Source organism: Protopterus annectens, chromosome 12.part0, assembly GCF_019279795.1.
Source record: "Protopterus annectens isolate FY-2018-M chromosome 12.part0, PAN1.0, whole genome shotgun sequence".
Taxonomy (NCBI): domain Eukaryota; kingdom Metazoa; phylum Chordata; order Ceratodontiformes; family Protopteridae; genus Protopterus; species Protopterus annectens.
The window spans coordinates 634565748-634587601 of record NC_056746.1 but is presented as its reverse complement, the minus strand read 5'-3'; the positions used below and the strand labels follow the sequence as shown (position 1 = coordinate 634587601).

The window sequence follows — 21854 nt, the reverse complement described above, 5'->3', positions numbered from 1 at the left end:
GGAATTGCAAGCAATGTTTTATAAAGGAGTGAGGAAATATTTACATTAATGGTAAGTGGATTACTGGAATGGATGGACATTTTAATTGAGGAACAAAAGAGGTAGTGTGGCTACCTGTAAGAAATGTAAAGCATTTTACAATGGGAAAGCAGAACGATATCTCAGGACCAGGATATTAGAAACAAAGTATGTCTAATGCATTACATGGACTCATTAACAATGACTAAGATCATGGATTTGTTTTCCAGGACCTTGAAAAAACTGAGCAAATATGACAGCTGATCCATGGAAAGAAGTCATAGAAAACTGTGAATTAAAATGGCAGTCGCTCACAGATGCTGAAAAAATGGCAAGACTTGATGACTATTCCTCTACTATGAGTATTCTTAAATTTAAATCATTACTAGAATTTATTTTAAATTACTTTTTTTGTATTATATATTACATTTTGTATAGGTGCTTTTAAATTAGGTTTTACAGTGTTGCATGGAGTCTTTTACAAGGTGTTTTATGAAAAGGTTATTCTCTGGGACTTAATGAGGGCCTTTAAAAAAGGGAAGTGTGACTAATTTATTTTATTCTGATGAAGTCTGGTTTGTAAGATGGACAAACCTTACTTTTCTATTTTTTTTAATTATCCATTTGTTTTAATTTTACATTCTCTAAATAGCAAAAGTGCTGCTTGGCGAGTGTAAAATAAAGGCTTGACTGATTTCACTCTCACATTCATGCACGCATACACTCATGCACAGATAAAAACACACACTTTTCTTTTTTTTTAATTTTTTTGTTTGGTTCAATTTTACCTCACTAAACACGAAAGCACTGCTTAGTGAGTATAAAATAATGGTGGCCATTAGCTCTGTTACAGTCCAAACTCTATGGCAGCTTAACATGCTGCTGTGAATCAGCGGGCTCGTTTTTCTCCTGGCATTACTTGTACATTAACACCTTACCGGAGAATGCTCATTCTCCAATCAGAGTAGAGATGTACAGCTCACCCATTCTCCAACAAATCATACAAATAAATAGAGTATGAGATGGACTACACTGCATATTTCAAGGGACTTGAAAGAAATGAAGAACAGACACTGCATCAGATGAAGGTGTGGGTTTGAAAATTGATTAGGGGTTTGGGGAATGAAACGTGGAGAGAATACTGCAAGAGTGATGCAGGCAGTGGTTAGCTGGGGTAGTTGTAAGTAAAAGAAGGGTTGAGAGGAGACCTGAAGATACCAGACTGCCCTTTCCTATCAGTTTGGCCAACATAGGAGACTAAGGCAGAGTAGAAAACTGTATCCTCTGATACTGTAAGGAAGTTAACAAGAGTGTCTCAGAAAATAAAAGAAGAGTGGGACAGGTTACATTGGGATCTGCCATAGGAATATGTATTATTTAGTCAAAAATCAAATGTTGTTAACTTTGAAGGCTACAGCATAACATGCAGGGAGCTTCTGAGGAGGCAGTTAATTAAGAATAACTAGTGTTATGTACCCTTCACTCTGGACTGTAAATGTATGCAATGCTTATTTTTTAATCAGTAAATGATAATAATAATAATAATAACAATAATATAAAGACTTCTCCAATCCAAAGGATATGTCTTCAAGACAGAAGCCCACAGAAATAACATCCAAATCATCAGTCAAGTGTTACAGTAATTACTGTCAAGGTGCAAGTCTGATGTTTCAGGTGAGCAATGGTCTCTTACTTTCATCCAATGCAGCAATACCCAAAGTGCAAGGTTCAGTCTCAAGACAAGAGAATAAGCTGAGCCTCTGCCATGCCACCACGTACTCCCTGACAAATCACGTAAAGTCAAAATGGACAGGAACTACTTGGGAGTCAGTGGAGCTGCAAACCACTGTTCAGCAGTCTGTGCTTTTCTTAAGAAGCAAAGGTGGGCCTTGTGGTTGTTCTTACACCTCAAAAATAAAACCTAACCTGTAAGATGCCTAAGCAAAAGAAGTCAGAATGCGTATGGAGATAATCGTCACTGCAAAGCTACAGCGTATGACATCAGACTGATACTCAATATAGTTGCCTGCTGCAAGTGCCCAGTTATGGTGCAGAAATCTTGGTCTCTGTGGCCTGGCTCAATAGGAAAGCAAAAATCACAACATCTGCTTCCAAACAGGAGGAGGAGAAATATACATCTGTAGCACTGGGACTGAGGATGGACAAACCTGCATCTCACCCATACAGATGCTCTCAGGTTCTTGCCAGAATATAGCCTGTGCTGAGGCCATATGCTCTCTGCCCGTGGAATTTAATCTTTAGTTTAGTCGATTTTTTACTGCAAAACTTTTCTTTAGGTGACTTCTGAGACTTACTAGTTATTTATCCTTCAACAAAGTCATTTTGGACAAGGATGAGCTCAGATTGCATTACTCGAAAGGGTGGGGGTGGGGGGGACTGAACAGGCAGTGAAGAAGGAAATCCTTTAAAGGAGCCTCATTTCAGGGGAGACCACACATACTATTTTATACTACTAGAGAAAATTTGACCTGAACATCAGGGAACTTCCAGTACTCTTTTTGATAGATTACATGAGATCTTTTACATCCACCTGCACGATCAGTAACTCGGGCAGATGAGGCCTTAGTTTAATGTCTCATCTGAAGGACAAAACCAGCTTTTTAATTACAAACACAGAAAAAAGTTATAGCTACATTATTAGAGTGCTTCCATCTTACTTTGGTTACTAGCACTTCTGTTTAATAACTTTCTCATTTTTGTTAAAGGAAAATGACACCCCTCCACTGTTGCTAACCTTATCTAAGAGCTATTTTTCTCCATATGAATATTACATGGATTTTATTTAGTGCCCCCAAAACTGTTTTTAAGTGTCTTTTACTTTCTTCACTTCCATTTTTCCCTGCAACATATCATGAAGGTCCTGTCACTTATTTACCTATTCAATTCTAGCATTCTTTCAGAAATTAATCTGTCTCAGCCTGCGTGACCTAGGCAAAGCATCCCATTCTGTGTAGCGCATGGTGTTAACCACCACCCACAGTTTTATAACTTAAAATTATGTTCTGCTGATGTCAGTTAAACATACACAATAACAGCTAAAGTTTAACATTTTTCCAAAGAGCTAATTTACAGATAAATACTTATGAAAAGAAAAGGATGGCATATACCTAAACACTAATTCAACAGGCTAGTAAGTCACCCAGTTTTGGTCAGTCAGGTATTGTTTTTTCTTATGTAATTTAAAGCACGTTATGGAAAGTATGAGAATAAAATTTAGTAAAATAAAAAATAAATAAATAAATACTAAAAATCCATAGAATCTCTGATGTCTGCCACAAATGAACATCAGACCTGCCACAGTAAATGACGGGCCTAGCCCCTCAGGAGGTCTACAGTGTATGATTTGTCAACCATTTAAAGATTAGATGTTTGACTACTTAAAGCCTTGCTATTTTAGCTAACTTGCTCTGAAGATTTAAATGCACACAGCAGCCTTCATTTAGCAAAAATCTGGGTCACACAATGAAAAAGGAAAAAATTAAAAAGCAACGGACTCAGACTGCTATCATGTGAACATTTTAAAGCAAGAGATTTCTTATGTTCACTGCATCCCTGAACTGCTTTCTCCTTTTCGTGTAGGTGCACACTGACTGTCCACTCATTACTGGCTAGTGGACACTGCAGCTGCATTTCATATTAAATACAGTGGAGTCACTTACAGTATCAGCATTTAGTTTCCACACCTAATGAGCGGTTACCCCTCACTTTGTACTTGCGTTATCCACAGTAGTATACCTCACAGCATAACCCCATCCCCTTACACGAAGTAGGTGCAAAGCATAGGTAATCATGTCAATTGATATTGTTTATGTCTCTTTAATATTGTTGTATACAAAGCTAGACCTGTTTTATGGGACATGATCATATTTATACTTGCATGATTCTTATATTTAACACTATACTCATCTCCAGTAGCAGCAGATATATTCCAACATACAACTGTTATTTATCATATATGGAACATTATTCAATTCTGCAGGGCTATGTACACTGTCACTTTGACTAGAAGGTTGCACTCCAGCTTCATATTTACATGTAGTTAACAGTATTTACTTAATTCAGGAACAGTTAACAGACAGGATTTCACTTTGATTTCATTGACTTAGTTTGCAAACTATTTCTTCTACAACTGGTAGACATGTACACATTATTCTGGTTGCACTTTATAACTGTATTTTCACAATCATTATATACTTGAAGACTTCCAAGGCAGCTGCACATTGATCACCAGTGTAACTTCAGCTCTCCCAGTGTGAAAACAGAAACAGAGAAAAAGGAGTGCCATTTAAAATATTTTTTTGGTTAAATTCAGTTACAGGCTAGTAAATACACTGCCTGTCAGCAAAGAAGAAATTTGAAAAAAAAAAAAAAACAGAAAGAAAATCAACCAGAAAAGGAAAACAGAAAACAATGTCTGAGAAGGATTCTGCAGTTGTTAGGCAAAAAGCAGTTCAAGATTCAGCTTTGGTTCAAGAGATGGCTTCCAGTAATTTACAGAAAAAAATAAACCAAATGTACTCAGGGGTGGTTAAAATAAATGAAACACTGACAGAATATATCAATTCAAAGAACAAAAATTTGGAAAAATACAAGAAGCTTTAACTAGACATTCAGATAAAACTGATAAAAATGCAAGTCAGAGGTTGGCATGAATAAAAACCTGGCTGAATTTGAGGCTTCTCAAGAAAACTGTTTAAAAAATAGTACATTTAGAAGACAGAATATGCAGAGAAAACCTGAGATTTTCTGATTGACCAGAGAAAATAGAAGGAACAGATGATATTAATTTTATGAAAGCACAAATAAGAAACAGGTCTGGTGTTCCACTGTAAAAGTGAACTGAAAGGGTACATTGAGTGTACACTACACACCTGGCCATTAGAAAGCAGCCAAGAACTATATTAGTAAAGATGCAGTCATACCAGCAGAAATAGTTAATCCTAACAAACCTGCGGCAGAAGGACAAAGTATTCAAAACGAAACAGCAGAGTATTTGAAAATGATTATTTACTCTACACCAGGCAAGAAGAAAAAGAAAAATTATCCCAGAAAACGTGGAATATCTAGAGGCAGGTGGGAGAGTCAAGCTGTTGTATCCAGTTGTTTTCAAAGTGTTTTTTTTTTTTCCTGGAGGATCAAAGCAATTTCTTGACAAAGAATAGGATAAGGGGGAAACAAAAAAGTTTAACCAACAAAATATGAGTCAGCAAGCAGAACGGGACTCTGCTTCTTAATCTTCTGATGGTAAAGTTCATAGAAACACCTGGCCAGTGAAACTTTTTCCAATGTTCCAAAAGAAAATGCTTGAGAGACAGAAAAAAAAACATAGGAACTGACAAGAAGAATTATCAGTACATTGGACTTGAACCAGAGTCAGGTGTTGGGAGATAAAGAAGAACAGAAAGAAGATCAGCGATTCAAATGAATAAATAGAAGACTATAAAACATCTTATCACTTTTGGGAAATATGATTTTGCAAAAAAAAAGTAGCTGAAAAACACTGGACTTCTGCTGACTTTGTCAAACTTGTGGGTGGACTGTAAAGCATATACCACACTTTATATCATGAACGTTTAAAACACTAAAAGGGAAAATCTAACAGTAAGTAAAACATTTTTTGTTCTTACTAAGTTGTATAAAACATTTCATGATATAAACTGCATTTGTTTGTGTGTAGTCAGGGGCATTTTAAATGTGGATGAAGTATCTTCAATGACTGTTATATGAAGGTAAACAAGTACTTTTTTTTTTTAGTTGCAAGAAATATAGTTTTACACTACAAAAGAAAAAGGCTGAGGAAAAGCAAGTTTAAGGTTCATATGTTGTGATCTTGGGCTGCTGAGGTGGGGTGGTGTTTAAAAGTCCACTGATTATATTATATGCAGAATTAGGCTAGGCGTAATTTGTCCAATACAAGAACCAACTGAACAGGTATCTTCCATGGCAGTAGCTCATAAGAAAAGCGCAGATGACATTTGAATATGTATTGATCTAAGAGATTTGAACAAAGCACTTAAAATACATCATCCAATGCGTACAGTTGAAGAAGTTGCTGCTCTCATGCCACATGCCACTGTTTTTTCTGCCTTAGATGCAAAAAGTTATTTTTGGCAAATTTTGTTTGATCGAAAATCTTCCTCGTTAACCACTTTCAGTACACCATTTGGAAGGAACAGATTTTTGAGAATGCCATTTGGGATAAATTCTGCCAGTGAAGTCTTCCAACGTGCGATGAAACATATTTTTTCAGGCTGCCCCTGTGCTATTACAGTTGATGACATTCCTGTCAGAAGCAAAGGTGAATTTGAACATGATGAAAAACCTCAAGAAAGTTCAAGAATGTGCTTGTGAAGTGAATCTTAAATCGAATCCTCAGAAATGTAAATTCAGACTGCAGGAAGTTACTTAAGTGGATAATTTGTTTACTAGTTCAGGCTTACGACCAGATCCATCCAAGCAAGATGCAATTATTGAGATGCCATCTCCAGACAATGCCACAACCTTACAATGTTTCCTTGGTATAGTTAACTATTTAGGCAAGTTCTTTCCAAATCTGAATGAGCTTTCAGCACCGCTACGAGAGCAGACACAAAATGTAACTTGGTCCTGGTTGGAACAACTCCAAAGAGCATCTGATGTCCTGAAACAGAAAACTGCCAGTCTGCCCACTTTGAGATACTATGATGTTCACAGACCAGTAATTGTTTCCTGTGATGCTTCAAAATTTGGTCTTGGTGCAGTCATTCTTCAAGAGGGCAGACCAGTAGTCTATGCATCCAAAACTCTAACCCAAACTGAGATGCAGTATGCACAAATTGAAAAAGAGCTTTTGGCAACAGTGTTTGCTTGTTCGAAGTTCCATAACTATATTTATGGTTGACCTATGCAGATTGAGACTGACTACCAACCTCTAGTTACTATTTTGAGAAAACCAATGTACTCCGCTCCAGCTAGATTGCAACGCATGATGTTAAAATTGCAAAAATACAACTTCAATTTTGTTTACACAAAAGGCAAACTTCTTTATCTTGCTGATGCATTATCCAGATCATCTAGATGAACCACTGAACAGCATGACAATGAGAAATCTGATTTTGAAAACATGGAAGTGAGAAATGTTTCTTCCACAAGTCTTGATGAACTCAGAACTCACACAGTTTCAGATCCAATTCTCCAGAAGCTGACTCATTTTATCAGTCAAATATGGCCTGCAAAACAATCTTGTTTACCACTAGACATACAGCAGTAGTTTCCTTATAGAGATGAGATTTTGATGGAAGATGTATTCATCCTGAAAGGTCCAAAAGTGGTTATTCCAAAATCCTTGCAACAAGAGTATATTAAAATCTTGCATCGAGATCACCCAGGAACTGTTTCTACCAAAAGAAGGGCAAGAGGACTAGTATTTTGGCCTTCTATGTCAAAAGATATTGAAAAGGAAATCTCAAGCTTATTCTGTTTGTAATAGTACCAAAGCACACCAACAAAAAGAACCACTTCAGCTAAACCAGATTCCTGAACTACCTTGGTCAACAATATGGAGTGGTCAATATTATTTGGTATTAGTAGACTCCTGTTTAAACTGGTTCCAGATTGAAAAGACATTTTTTCTGTCCATGGTAGTTTGCACAAAGTCATTTCTGACAATGGTGCACAGTTTACAAGTCAGCAGTTCAAGAGATTTGCTGAAACATGGGACTTTGTTCATATTACTAGTAGTCCTGAGTATCCACAATCTAATGGCTTGGTTGAACATGCAGTTCACAGGGCGAAACAGTTGTTGGAGAAATCCAAACAAGACAAAGCCCAATATTTTTCTCAATTTGCTTAACCTCAGAAAAGTTCCTCATGACAATTTTCTTGGTATACCTGCTCAGAGACTTATGTCAAGACAAACCAGAACAATACTACCAGTCAATAAGAATTCCAAGTGCTAAATACAGCAAAGCAGTGAAAGCCCAACTCAAGAAAAAGCATTTGTCACAGAAATCCTGTTATGACAAAACCAGCAAACCTCTCAAACCATTAAAAGGAGAGATAGTGAGAATGCAGACAGCAAAAGGTTTTGATCAAGTAGTACTTGTAAAACATCCATGTGAGGAATCGAGATTGTACATCATTGAATCAAAAGGAATGGAATTTAGGTGGAACTGGAAAAGTACAGTTGTGTACACTTACCATAAATGTAGATGTTCGAGTGTATTCACTGTTGCAGTCATTACATTTGGGTAATCTGCTGGCAGGTTGCCCTCAGTCGGCCTGAATTCCAAAGTCTTGTGTCTTACGTCCGTTGCTGTCTCCTCTTCCATGACGTCAGGTCATCAGGGGTATAAAATAAGCAGCCAACGCTATTTTCTTTAGTTTTCTTGCCCCAGATGTCAGGTGCCCCCAAAAAGGTAACACACACACATTATATATATATATATATATATATATATATATATATATATATATATATATATAAACTATATATACATGCAATACAAACTTAAACTTCATCTACAAGCAAATACATCACATAGGTTGTAGAAGATAGTGAAGGAAAGATAAACTCCAGAATGAAAGGGGGAATGGCGGGTGGGTAACCTGGACTGCAACAGTGAATACACTCGAACATCTACATTTATGGTAAGTGTACACAACTGTACTATGTTCTTCGTGTTTCACTGTTGCAGTCATTACATTTGGGTAGAATCCCAAAGCTATGGATGGTTGGCTGGAGCTAAACAGCATTAGGGGTGGCTATAAGGTCCTGCAGAACTGCAGTGGCAAAGCCTGCCCTGGACTTAGAGTAGAGAGGCAAATGATAATGCTTTGTAAAGGTGTGAACAGAACTCCAAGTAGCAGCCTCTAGAATGTCTTTGGTTGGTACTCCTCTTAGAAAGGCTGCTGAAGTAGCTGCAGCTCTGGTGGAAGGAGACCTAATGCCCTTGAGCACAGGTTTGCCATGGTGTAAGTAGCAGAAATGAATGCAGTGGCTTATCCACTTTGAAATAGTCTGCTTTGAAATAGCCTTTCATTCTGATCCTGTAGCATATGTCACTAGTAATTGCTCAGTTTTTCTTAGAGCTTTAGTCCTGCTCAAGTAGAATCTTAGCTGCCTGTGTACGTCCAAGGAATGCAGAATTCTCTCCCCCTTGTTCTGTGGATTTGGATAAAAGGTTGGCAGATTAATAGTTTGGTTAAGAGCCACACTGAACATCACCTTAGGCATAAATGAAGGACTGGTCCTCAGAGACGCCCTGTCTGGGTAAAATATGATAAAAGGCTCCACAGCCATGTGGGCCTGTAGCTCTGAGACTCTTCTTGCTGAAGTAATTGCTAGGAGTCGAGCTGTTTTCCATAATAAGAACTTTAGATGTGCAGTAGCAGCTGGTTCAAAAGGAGGCAGGGTTAGCTTTTCCAACACGTAATTGAGGTCCCATGCAGATATTGCTGATCTTCTGGGAGGCCTTAAATTTTTGGCTCCTCTAAGATATTGCTTTAGTAAAGGATGAGAAAAGATTGGTGGCTCTGTATTGTAATGAGCTGAAATGGCAGAGGCATGGATTTTTATTGATGAGAAAGATGGGCCTTTGTCAAGCATCTCAGTCAAGTATTGTAATATCTGAGGAATATTTGATTTTGCTGTATCAGTTCCTTGTGCTTGATTCCAAGCACAGAATCTCTTCCATTTATCAGCATAAGATTTTCTAGTACTAGGCCTTCTGGCTTCCAAAATGACATCCATCACAGCTTTACTGAGAGGTGTTGTTTGCATAACTACCTGATTAGCCATGCTGCCAGGTTCAGTGTTTGGAACTGATTGTGCAGCATCTGATTGTTTTGCTGGGACAGTAATTGAGGTCTTTGAGGTAAGGTCCAAGCTGGGTACTGAGACAAGTTCCTTAGGAATGGGTACCAGTATTGGCAGGGCCAGTCTGGGGCAATTAGTATCATCTTTGGTTTCTCTTGTCTGACTTTTAGTAGGACCTTAGGAAGAAGAGGCACAGGAGGAAAAGCGTAAACTGATAGGTTTTTCTAATTGAAGGATAGGGCATCCACTTTCCATGCTTGTCTGTGATAAGTCCTTGTGCAGAATCTTTTCAATTGATAATTTTGAGGAGAGGCAAATAGATCTATGTCTGGGCTCCCCCATTTCTTTGTTATCATGCTGAAGACTTGTGGATCTAGCTTCCATTCGTGAGGGTCCATAAGGTTTCTGCTTAAATCATCTGCCAGAGTATTTTGTTTTCCTGGCAGGAATTGAGCTCGAAGATGTACTTGGTAAGTCAAAGCTGTGTCCCACAGTGCCATGGCTAGTCTGCAAAGGGTTTATGAGTGCATGCCCCCCTGCTTGTTTATATACCACATAACCATGGTGTCCGTCTTTATCAGTAGTTATCCTGGATGAAGTAAGCCCTTGAAGGCTGCCAGGGCATTTTGAACAGCTAACATCTCTTTTGGTTGATATGCAGATGCATTTGTTTTGGGGTCCATATGCCCTGAATGCATCTTCCTGCCAGGTGGGCCCCCCATGCATAATCTGATGAGTCTGTTGTTAAGGTTTGGCTGGCAGGGGGTAGAGTGAAGGCCCGTCCCATGTTTTGGTGACATGCCTTTGCCCACCATAGAAACTCCTGTTGTAGGCAGGGAATGAGAGGAATCATTGTTTCCAGACTGTGACAATGTTGACTCCATAAACATTTTAGGTACCATTGAAGTTTCCTCATATGCAGTCTTGCATATGGAATCAGTAGGATGCAGGATGCCATGAACCCCAAAGCCTGCAGTTTTTGTCTTGCAGATAACTGGGTTTTTGTTGCCATCAGTTTGAAGTAAGCAGTCAGTTGCCTTTGTTTGTCTGGCGTGAGGAAAGCCATCTGGGCAGTTGCAACCAGGAAAGTTACCTTTTGAGAGGGTACCAGCTGTGATTTCTTTTCGTTTATTGTGTACCCTAGGCATGGTAGAAGCCTTTTCACAAATGCCAGGTGCTGAAGAAGAATATCCTTGCTCTCTGCTTGAATGAGACAGTCATCCAAGTAAGGATATATTTGTATACTTCTTTGTCTGCAAAAGGCAATTACTGGTGCCAGGCAACATGTAAAGACCCTGGGTGCAGAAGATAAGCCAAAGGGCAGTGCAGAGAATTGGTAATGCATTAAGCCAGCCTTGAAACTGATGCATCTTCTGCATGATTCCCTTATTGGGACATGCAGGTATGCCTCTTTTAGTTCTAATGTCACCAGCCAAGCATTCTTGCCCAGCATGGGCAGAAGCTGCTGCAAGTTAGCATTTTGAATTTTGGAATGTCCAGGAATGTGTTCAAAATTGATAAATCCAGTATTGGCCTCCAGGCCTTGTCCTTTCTGGGTACCAAGAACAGTCTTGATTAAAAACCTTGTCCTTTTTCCTGTTCTGGTACTGGCTGAATAGCCCCCATATCCATGAGGGACATAACCTGTTTCTGTGCCTCTGCTCATTGATTTTTTGGAAGATCCGGCCAACCGTTTGCCATTGGCAGAGTATGGAAATGGAATCTGTATCCCTGTGATACTATGTTTAGCACCCACTTGTCCTGGGTTATTAAATGCCAATTTTGAGCAAAACGTGCTAATTTTCCCCCTAAGGGTGCTACCAAAAGGTAAGTGCTTGGTGATGGCAGAGGAAAGTCATTGGGACTGTTTTCTGTAGGGTTTATCTCATCCAGATTTGGAGGTAGAAGCACCCCACTGCTTTGACCTGTAAGAATCTTGTGCCTGGTATCTAGAACCTTTAGGGCATCAGGATTTGCCCCTTTGAGCTCTGTCGGACATAGGAAAGGACCAATTATTTGTAGGCCAGTGTCTACTGAATCTTGGTGGCTGCACTTGTAAGAAGTCTTTTACAGTTTGCATAGACTTAGCTTTGGCTTCCATTTTCTTTAAAACCTCTTCTGCCTTAATACCAAACAGAGTATCATGCTGTAAAGGTGCATCCAGTAATTTAGCTTTAGCATGATCAGGCAAATTTTGCTCTTTTAGCCAGGCATGCCTCCTAATCACAGATCCAGTAACTGCGCCCTGCAGGAGGCCTGTAAGGAATCAAAACCATTTTGCAAAGTATGCTTTCCAACTTGTTCAGCTGCATGCAATACGTCCTGCAATTCTTTATTTTCTGCACATTCAGAAATCAACATCATTTTCTGTTTCATCATTCCCATAACATGTTGTTGATACTTGAGCATATGAAACTGGCAGTTTAAGGCCCTAATTGCCAAGGTTGCAGATGTATAAACTTTCTTTCCCCACCTATCTAGTGCCCTTGAATCTCTGTCAGAGGGGGTAGGATTTTTTGCTGTTGAGGCCTTAACTCCCTTTAGACCCTGTGAAATAGTTTCAGGGTCAGCAGCAGGGTTTCTAAATAAAAATGTGTATGAGTCAGGGACACTGTAATATCTGTCAGGTTTGCTGGGAGCCGGAGGTAACGAGTCAGGAGTCAAGCTTGACTCCGTAAACACATCATCCACAATGTCTAAAAGAGGGGGTATGGCTAAAGGCCTGTGCTGAGGGAGAAGAAGGAAATCCCTGAGCCTCTTTTTTGATTCTGAGAAATCTTGACTCTCCCAGTGAAAATGCTCCCTCAAAGTATGCAAGGTTTCTCCACATGAATAATACTCAGGAGGTGATGCAGATGGGATAGATTCCTCTGCATCAGAATCCTCATACAGAGGAATACATAATTCCTGATCAGAAGATGAGTCAGAAGAAACAGAAACCTGATCTGAAGATTCATAATCAGTGTCTTGCCTAGGCCTCTATCAGGAGGGGGTTAGGAGCCCCTGATCAAGGTAATTAGGTCTTCAGCCATTTTGATCATCTGTTTTTTAGGAATAGCGGCCTGTGCACGTGGCTCATGAGTCAGTTTTTTAGCTTTAGAAGTTGCTTTTGTCTTTGGTTTTGCAGCTGCCATCGGTATTACATAAAAATGTTGAGCCCTGAATACACCCTCAGAAGCCAGTGCCTGGTCTGTGGATCCAGACCCATCCGAGGGAGAGACATCCGTGGGTACAATACTTTGAGTATCTCACGGCATGCCGGACTCCACACAGGTCTCGGTAGGGGCCTGCGACTCAAAAGTAGCGGGTATCATGGGCTGCGAAAGCGAACCGGTGACTGGCTTAGGAGAAGCTTCATCGTCGGTTTTGGACCTTGACGGTCTGTCTCTGTCCTTTTCTTTGCATTTTTTGTGTACTCCGGTAGTCGGATTGCTATCCGACGACATTTCAGGGTAGTTAAATCTGTTTCCAAAATATTTTGAGGCAAAAATATACAGACACTTAATAGTGCGTTGGTTAAATCTAGCACAAAACCAACAGCCAGGCACAGTGTGATCAGGGCCTAGGCAAGGAATACAGTATAAATGGAAATCCTTATGAGGTATTTGCTTCCCACAAGTAATACAATTATTAACTTTTTCTGACATCGGAATGGAGCAAGAAAAAAGTTTCCCCAACGGGGTACTTAGCTTTAGTGAAGACTTTAGTTCTGAAACTCGAATTCGAAAATTTCAGGAGTCGGCCGACCGGCACTTGTGAACTGCTTCTGCTTCGGGCACCACGCGGCAAGAAAGACTAAAGAAAATGGCGTTGGCTGCTTGTTTTATACCCCTGATGACCTGACGTCACGGAAGAGGTGACAGCAACCGACACAAGACCCAAGACTTTGGAATTCAGGCTAACTGAGGGCAACCTGCCAGCAGATTACCCAAATGTAATGACTGCAACAGTGAAACACGAAGAACATCATTTATTGCCAGTGTCTGAACCAGTGTCACAGAACCTTGTCTGTAATGGAGACTGTAATTCTCAGAGTATGCTAGTGAACATTCCTGTTCGAGAGAACAATTAATCTTCAGCTTTACTTATTTATTTGTTTGACATTTGTTACCCGGGTTAGTCCTGATTGGGCAACAAGCCCTTTTTCAATGGTGACCTGAGGAGAAAAGCTCCAAAGGTAATACAAATAATAGAAGAATACAAAAGAGTAATTTACATGACTCAAATTAATTATTATGAGCAAGGTGAAACAAAGCTAAGACTATAGTACAAGGGATGATAGTGACAGATACCGCAAGCAAAAGACAACATACTAAAACTGTACAATATATACTAAAACTGTACAATATATACATAAATATAAAGACCAGTAGAGGAAAGATATAGGAACAGTAGGTCCTTTAAGACCTGTGATGTAAATAGGAGAGGTAAAACCTTGTGTCCTGTTCTTGAAAGTATCCCTGAAGTTCCTAATGAAGAGCATTCCCCAGTAACTGCCTCTGTTGATTCACCCAGTACTCATTATTATATTTCGAGGTCAGGTCAGATCTCAACGCCTAATCCTAGACACAAAGCAACCTGGACACAATTGTTATTGTTAACGTGTTTATATAATTTGCATGCCTATCTGATTGTCATTTTTCCCGTGCATGACAAAATTATCAAAGAGGGAGGATGTAGATCATAGTGTGTGTATTGTACCTTTAAAGCCATTGTAGTTCACGGGCACGTGCTTATAAGTACTGAGCACGTGCAAGCAAAGTGACATTTTGTGTGAGAAGCCGGAGTGAAAGCATGTATGTGTGCAACAGTCAGCTAGTTAAAGTTTTATGTTAGTCATCCAGCCTGATGTGTTTGTGTGTAATAAACATCTTAAAGAACACCCAAGCCTCACTGTCCTATCTGAATACACTAGACGAGCGACAGTCACTATCACAGCAAAGATGCCGTTCCCCACAAAGGTAACATAAATAAGCTCACATACTTTGACAAACAAAATTCACCACAAACTCAGACCTAGTTTTACAAAGTATTGATTTATATCATACTGTCTACAACAGCTGTCCACACAACCTGCCAGTCACAAGGCATAAATGTTGACACATCACCAATAATTGGGAGAATGGGAACGTTTACTCTTCCCTGTCTAAAAGAAAACCTCTCTCTTCTAAGCAATAATAATAAAATCAAATAAACATACATACATACACATATAGATAAATAAATAAATAAATGCTCCTGGTTACAACAACTGTGATCAGTTAGCTAACTCCAGTAAAGGTACAGCATTCATCATTCTTGGCGCCCCAAGCAAACCTACTGTAAACAGTATAAATTGGACCTTGGATCTCGAGAGAAAGCAAGCCATACCTACTGATACTAACTTAGTCTGCAAAGTAAGAAATTAAATGCATTCTCATACATTTTACACATTGTGAACCTTTCATATTTAAATCCAGCAAAAATGCTTGCAACTAAGCACCTGCCCAAAACTAGAGAATCAGTACACGTACCAAGGAATTTTAAGGCAGCATGCCTGCTGCTTCATTTGCACATTTCCTTTGTTGGCAAACATCAGGAATTTTACTAACCACATGCCAGGAATCTGTAGGAATGGGGGATGGGTTCAGAGTGGCCACTCAGGTCTGAATGACAGAGCAAGAATATGCACCACACAGAGTGCTATCCATTCCACAGAGATTTTGGTTTGGTTCATAAACTGAACAAATATTACCCTCTGTAGTCCTAGAAGTAATACAGGACAGAGGCAGAAGGTTTCTGCAGAAACTGCAGAAACCTAAAGTACAGTTGTGCACTTACCATCAATGTAGATGTCCGAGTGTATTCACTTTTGCAGTCATTACAATTGAGTTATCCTGCTGGCAGGCTACCCGCAGTCGGCCTGAATTCCAAAGTCTAGGTCCGGCGTGGTTGCTGTCACTTCTTCCCTGACGTCAGTGCGCCAGGGGTATAAAAGATGCAGCCGACACCATTTTCTTCAGTTTTTCTTGCCCCAGATGTCAGGTGCCCCCAAAAGGGTAGGCTAAAAATATGTCAATAAAGCATGCATGCGCCAAGGTAACTTTTTCCTTCATCTACAAGCAAATATACCACATAGGTTGCACAGAATAGAGAAGTACAGATAAGTTCCAGCAAAGATAAGGGGGATGGTGGGAGGGTAACCTGGACTGCAACAGTGAATACACTCGAACATCTACATTTATGGTAAGTACACAAGTGTACTATATGTTCATCATGTTTCACTGTTGTAGTCATTACAATTGGGTTGAATCCCAAAGCTAAGGTTGGGAAGCTGGAGCTAAATAGGATTAGGAGCGGCTATGAGGCCCTCCAGAACTGCTGTGGCAAAGCCTGGCCTGGATTTAGAGTAGAGTGGTAAGTGATAGTGCTTTGTAAAAGTGTGCACTGAACTCCAGGTTACAGCCTCTAAAATGTCTTTGGTTGGTACTCCTCTGAGGAAGGCTGCTGAAGTGGCTGCTGCTCTGGTTGAATGTGGCCTAATGCCCTTAGGCACTGATTTGCCATGTTGTGAACAGAAACGAATGCAGTGGCCTATCCACTTTGAAACAGTCTGCTTTGAGATAGCCTTTCCTTGTGATCCTGCAGCATATGCCACAAGTAATTGCTCAGTCTTTCTGAAAGCTTTGGTTCTGTCCAAGTAGAAGTGCAGCTGTCTGTGCACGTCCAAAGAATGCAGAAGTCTTTCACCCTTATTCTGTGGGTTTGGGTAAAGGGTAGGCAAATGAATAGTTTGGTTAAGGGCCACACTGGACACTACCTTAGGCATAAATGTCGGGTTTGTCCTCAGAGAAACCCTATCTGGATGGAAAATTATAAAAGGTTCCACAGCCATGACTGCCTGTAGCTCTGAGACTCGTCTTGCAGAGGTTATTGCTAGGAGCAGAACTGTTTTCCATGATAAAAATTTTATATCAGGTGTAGCGGCTGGCTCAAAAGGAGACAGGGTGAGTTTTTTCAAGACATAATTGAGGTCCCACGCAAGTATTGGTGATCTCCTTGGAGGCCTTAAGTTTTTGGCTCCTCTGAGGTACTGCCTTAATAAAGGATGAGAAAAAAATAGGTGGCTCTGTATTGCAATGAGCTGAAATGGCAGAGGCATGAATCTTACTTGATGAAAAGGATAGGCCTTTGTCCAGCATCTCAGTTAAATATTGCAAAATCTGAGGAATATTTGGTAGAGTCGTGTCATTCCCTTGTGCCTGGTTCCAAGCACAAAATCTCTTCCATTTTTCAGCATAAGATTTTCTGGTACTAGGCCTCCTGGCCTCCAAAATAACATCCATCACCACTTTAGAGAGAGAGGAGTGTTTTGAATGACTACATTATCCGCCATGCTGCCAGATTTAGGGTCTCGAGTTGGTTGTGCAAGATCTGATTGTTGTGTTGGGACAGTAAGTGAGGAATTTGAGGTAATGTCCAGGCTGGGTATTGAGACAAGTTCCTTAGGATTGGGTACCAGTGCTGGCGGGGCCAGTCTGGGGCAATCAGTATCATTTTTGGCTTCTCTTGTCTGACTTTTAGGAGTACATTGGGGAGGAGAGGCAGTGGAGGAAAGGCATATACTGTTAAGTTTTTCCAGCTGGAAGATAGAGCATCCACTTTCCATGCTGGCTTGTGATAAGTCCTTGTGCAGAATCTCTGCAGTTGGCAGTTGTGAGGGGAGGCAAATAAATCTATGTACGGGCATCCCCAATTCCTTGTTATCATGCTGAAGACTTGCAAATCCAATTTCCACTCGTGCGGATCCATGAGGTTTCTGCTTAGTTTGTCTGCCAGAGTATTTATCTTTCCTGGCAGGAATTGTGCCTGCACATGTACTTGGTAAGTTAATGCTGTGTCCCACAAAGTCATGGCTAGTCTGCATGGGTGGTAGGAATGAGTGCCTCCCTGCTTGTTTATGTAACACATGACTGTAGTATTGTCCGTCTTTATCAGTAGTTGTCCCGGATGAAGTAGATCCTTAAAGGCTGTGAGGGCATTCTGAACAGCTAGCATCTCTTTTTGGTTGATATGTAGATGCATTTGGCTTGCAGACCATGTGCCCTGAATACATCTTCCTGCCATGTGCCCCCCCCCCCCCCCCCCAGGCATAATCTGATGCATCTGTTGTTAATATCTGCCTGGCTGTGGGTAAAGTGAAAGGCTGCCCCTTGTTGTGGTGACAGGCCTTTGCCCCCCATCAAAACTCCTGTTGCAGGCAGGGAATGAGGGTAATTATTGTTTCCAGGCTGTGGCAATGTTGAGTCCAAACACTTTTTAGATACCATTGAAGTTTCCTTACATGCAGTCTTGCATAAGGAATTAGCAGAATGCAGGATGCCATGAAGTCCAAAGCCTGCAGAATTTTTCTTGCAGATAACTAAGTCTTTGTTGCCAACATTTTGAAATAAGTAGTCAGTTGCCTTTGTTTGTCTGGCATGAGATAAGCCATCTGGGCAGTTGTATTTAAGCTTGCACCCAGGAATATTATCTCTTGAGAGAGTACTAGTTTTGATTTCTTTTCATTTATTGTGTACCCTAGGCATGTTAGTAATGTTTTTACAAATGCCAGGTGCTGTAGTAGAATGTCCTTGTTCTCTGCTTGAATAAGGCAGTCATCCAAGTAAGGATATATTTGTATTCCTCTTTGTCTGCAAAAGGCAATTACTGGAGTCAGGCATTTTGTAAAGACCCTGGCGTGCAGTAGATAAGCCAAAGGGCAGTGCAGAGAATTGCTAGTGCATTGAGCCAGCTATGAATCTGAGGTGTCTTCTGCATGATTGTCCGATTGGGACATGCAGGTATGCCTCTTTTAGGTCTAAAGTCACAAGCCAAGCCTTCTTGCCCAGCATGGCACAAGCTGCTGCAGAGTCAACATTTTGAATCTTGGAATATCCAGATACGTGTTTAGAATAGATAGGTCCAGTACTGGTCTCCAGGCTTTGTCCTTTCTGGGTACCAAGAACAGTCTTGAGTAAAATCCTTGTCCCTGCTCTTGCTGTGGTACTTGCTGAATGGCTCTCATGTCAATGAGGGATGACACTTGCTTTTGTGCCTCTGCCCATTGATTTTTTGGCAGGTCTGGCAAACCATTTGCCCTTGGCAGGGTGTGAAAGTGAAACCTGTAGCCTTGTAACACTATATCCAAGACCTATTTGTCGTGGGTTATTACGTGCCAATTTTGAGAAAAGAGTGCTAGTTTTCCACCTAAAGTTGCTGCCAGAAGATAAGTGCTTGGCGCAGGCAGGGGGAAGTCATTGAGACTGTTTCCTGTATGGCTGTGATTTGTCCTCCGCTTTTGGAGGTAGAAGTACCCAATTGTTTAGACCTGTATAAGCCTTGGGGCTGGGATCTGCCTCTAGGGCATCTGTATCTGCCTCTTTGTGGCCTGTCTGACACTGGAAAGGACCAATTCTTTGTAGGCTAGTGCCTGCTAAATCTTGGGGGCTGTACCTGTAAGAAATCCTTGACTGTTTGCATAGATTTAGCTTTGTCCTCCATTTTCTTCAACACCTCTTCTGCTTTAACCCCAAACAAGGTATCATGCTGTAATGGAGCATCTAATCATTTTGCTTTCACATGATCAGGCAGATTCTGTTCCTTTAACCAAGCATGCCTCCTAATGACAGAACCCATAACAGCGGCCCTGCAGGAGGCCTCCAGAGAATCAAAACCACATTGCAAAGTATGCTTTCCCACTTGTTCAGCTGCATACAATAAATTCTGCATTTCTTTGTTTTCTGCACATTCAGAATTTATCAACATTTTCTGTTTAAGCAGTGACATAATATATTGCTGATATTTAAGCATATGAAACTAACAATTTAAAGCCCTTATAGCCAAGGTAGCAGAAGTGTAAATCTTTTTTCCCCATCTGTCCAGTGCCCTAGAATCCATGTCAGAGGGGGTAGGGTTTTTTGCAGTGGAGGACTTGACCCCTTTGGGACCCTGAGAGATAGTTTCTGGGTCAGCAGCAGGGTTCTTAAAAATAAATTTATGTGAATCAGGAACCCTGTAGTATCTGTCTGGCTTAACAGGAGCTGGAGGTAAAGAGTCAGGAGTCAGACTGGACTCTGAAAATACATCATCTACAATGTCTAACACAGGTGGAACAGCAATGGGCCTGTGCTGAGGTAGTAAAAGGAAGTCTCTGAGCCTTTTCTTAGATTCTGAATAATCTTGGCTCTCCCAGTGGAAATGCTCCCTCATGGTATGCAGAGTTTCCCCAAAAGAATAATCCTCAGGAGGAGAGGCTGAAGGGATAGATTCTTCAGCATCAAAATCCTCATAGGGAGGAAGAGAGTATTCCTGATCAGAAGAGGAATCAGAAGAAATGGAAACCTGATCTGAAGATTAATATTCTGTCTCTTGCATAGGCCTCTTTTCAGGAGGGGGATGGAACCCCTGATCAAAGTAATTAAGTCTTCGGCCATTTTGAGCATCTGTTTTTTAGGCATGGAGGCCTGTCCATGGGGCTGTTGTACTTGTTTCTTTGTCTTTAGAGGTGCTTTAGTATCTGCCTTTGAAGCTGAAGTCGTTTTAACATACAACTGTGTAGGCCTAAAAACACCCTCAGAAGCCGATGCTTGCTCAGCAGCTCCAGACCCATCTGAGGGAATAGTTTCTGAGGTTCCAATACCTTGAGTTTCCAGCAGCCTAGTTGGCTCCAAGTGGGAGTCGGCAGCGGCCTGTGGCTCTAAAGTAGCGGGCATCAGGGGCTGCGAAAGCACCTCACTGAGAACCGGCGAACTGGCGACTGGCTTAGAAGAAGCCTCATCGTCAGTTTTGGACCTCGGATGCCTGTCCTTTTCTTTTTCTTTGCGTTTCTTTTGAATTGCGGTAGTCGGATGGCTATCCGACGACATCATGTAATTAAATCTTCTGCCAAAATAGTGAAATGCAAAATCATACCGACGCTTAATAGTGCGTTGGTTAAATCTAGCACAAAACTGACAAATTATAGCAACATCGTGATCAGGGCCTAGGCAAGGAATACAGTAAGAATGGAAGTCCTTATGAGGTATTTGCTTCCCACAAGAAATACAATTATTAACTTTTTCTGACATCAGTCTGGAGCAAGAAAAAAGTTTCCCCAATGGGGTACTTAGCTTTTAATGAAGACTTCGGATCTAAAATTCAAACACGAAAATCTCAGGAGTCGGCCAACCGGCACTTGCGAACTGCTTTTGCTTCGAGCACCGAGTGGCAAGAAAGACTGAAGAAAATGGTGTCGGCTGCATCTTTTATACCCTTATACCCCTGGCGCACTGACGTCAGGGAGGAAGCGACAGCAACCGACGCCGGACCAAGACTTTGGAATTCAGGCTGACTGCGAGTAGCCTGCCAGCAGGATAACCCAATTGTAATGACTGCAACAGTGAAACACGATAAACATTACATCTATTCGTAACATAGACGTATACAAGCAACAAAGCTTGTAATGGAGGGATTTAGAGACAATTGATGGAATTTTACAAACAGCTATGCACTACATTGTAATCCATCCCTTTTACACTCTATACAATAAAACCATCCACACTACCAAAAGAAAGGAGGCAGATGAGACAGTGTGGAAGAGAGCCAAGCTTAACCTTACCAAAGCAGATAAAGAACTTCTGTATGTCATCAAAAAGTAGGCAGTAATCTAGTAGCAGATCAGGTAGATTATACATGAGAAGGGAATTTTAATGTCTAATATACCTATGAAACAAAATATTTCTACATTCATTAGGGTCAAAGTGTTATTCCAATCTCTTCAATCAAATCACAAAATCTTAAGCCTACATATCTGCAGAAACCAGGCAAAGAGGGGGCCAAAATGAAAAGGACACAATCCAACCTCAATTATTTCCTAAAAAAAAAACTGGGTTAGCAAGATGCACTCTGTTGACCATCACCCTGGCATACAGGGAGAAAGCCCCAACTATAGCCTAGGCAATTAGTGTCTCAGACACTTGAGGTGCTGGCAGGGAGGGATGGGTGCGCGCCCATCGCAAGG

The 21854-nt window shown here is 40.7% G+C and overlaps 1 protein-coding gene across 3 annotated transcripts in view; it reads right to left on the bottom strand.

The window, feature by feature from the left end:
• MICALL2 (MICAL like 2) overlaps nucleotides 1-21854 on the bottom strand; it is a 976695-nt gene that overhangs the window by 436718 nt on the left and 518123 nt on the right. The window lies entirely within an intron of this gene.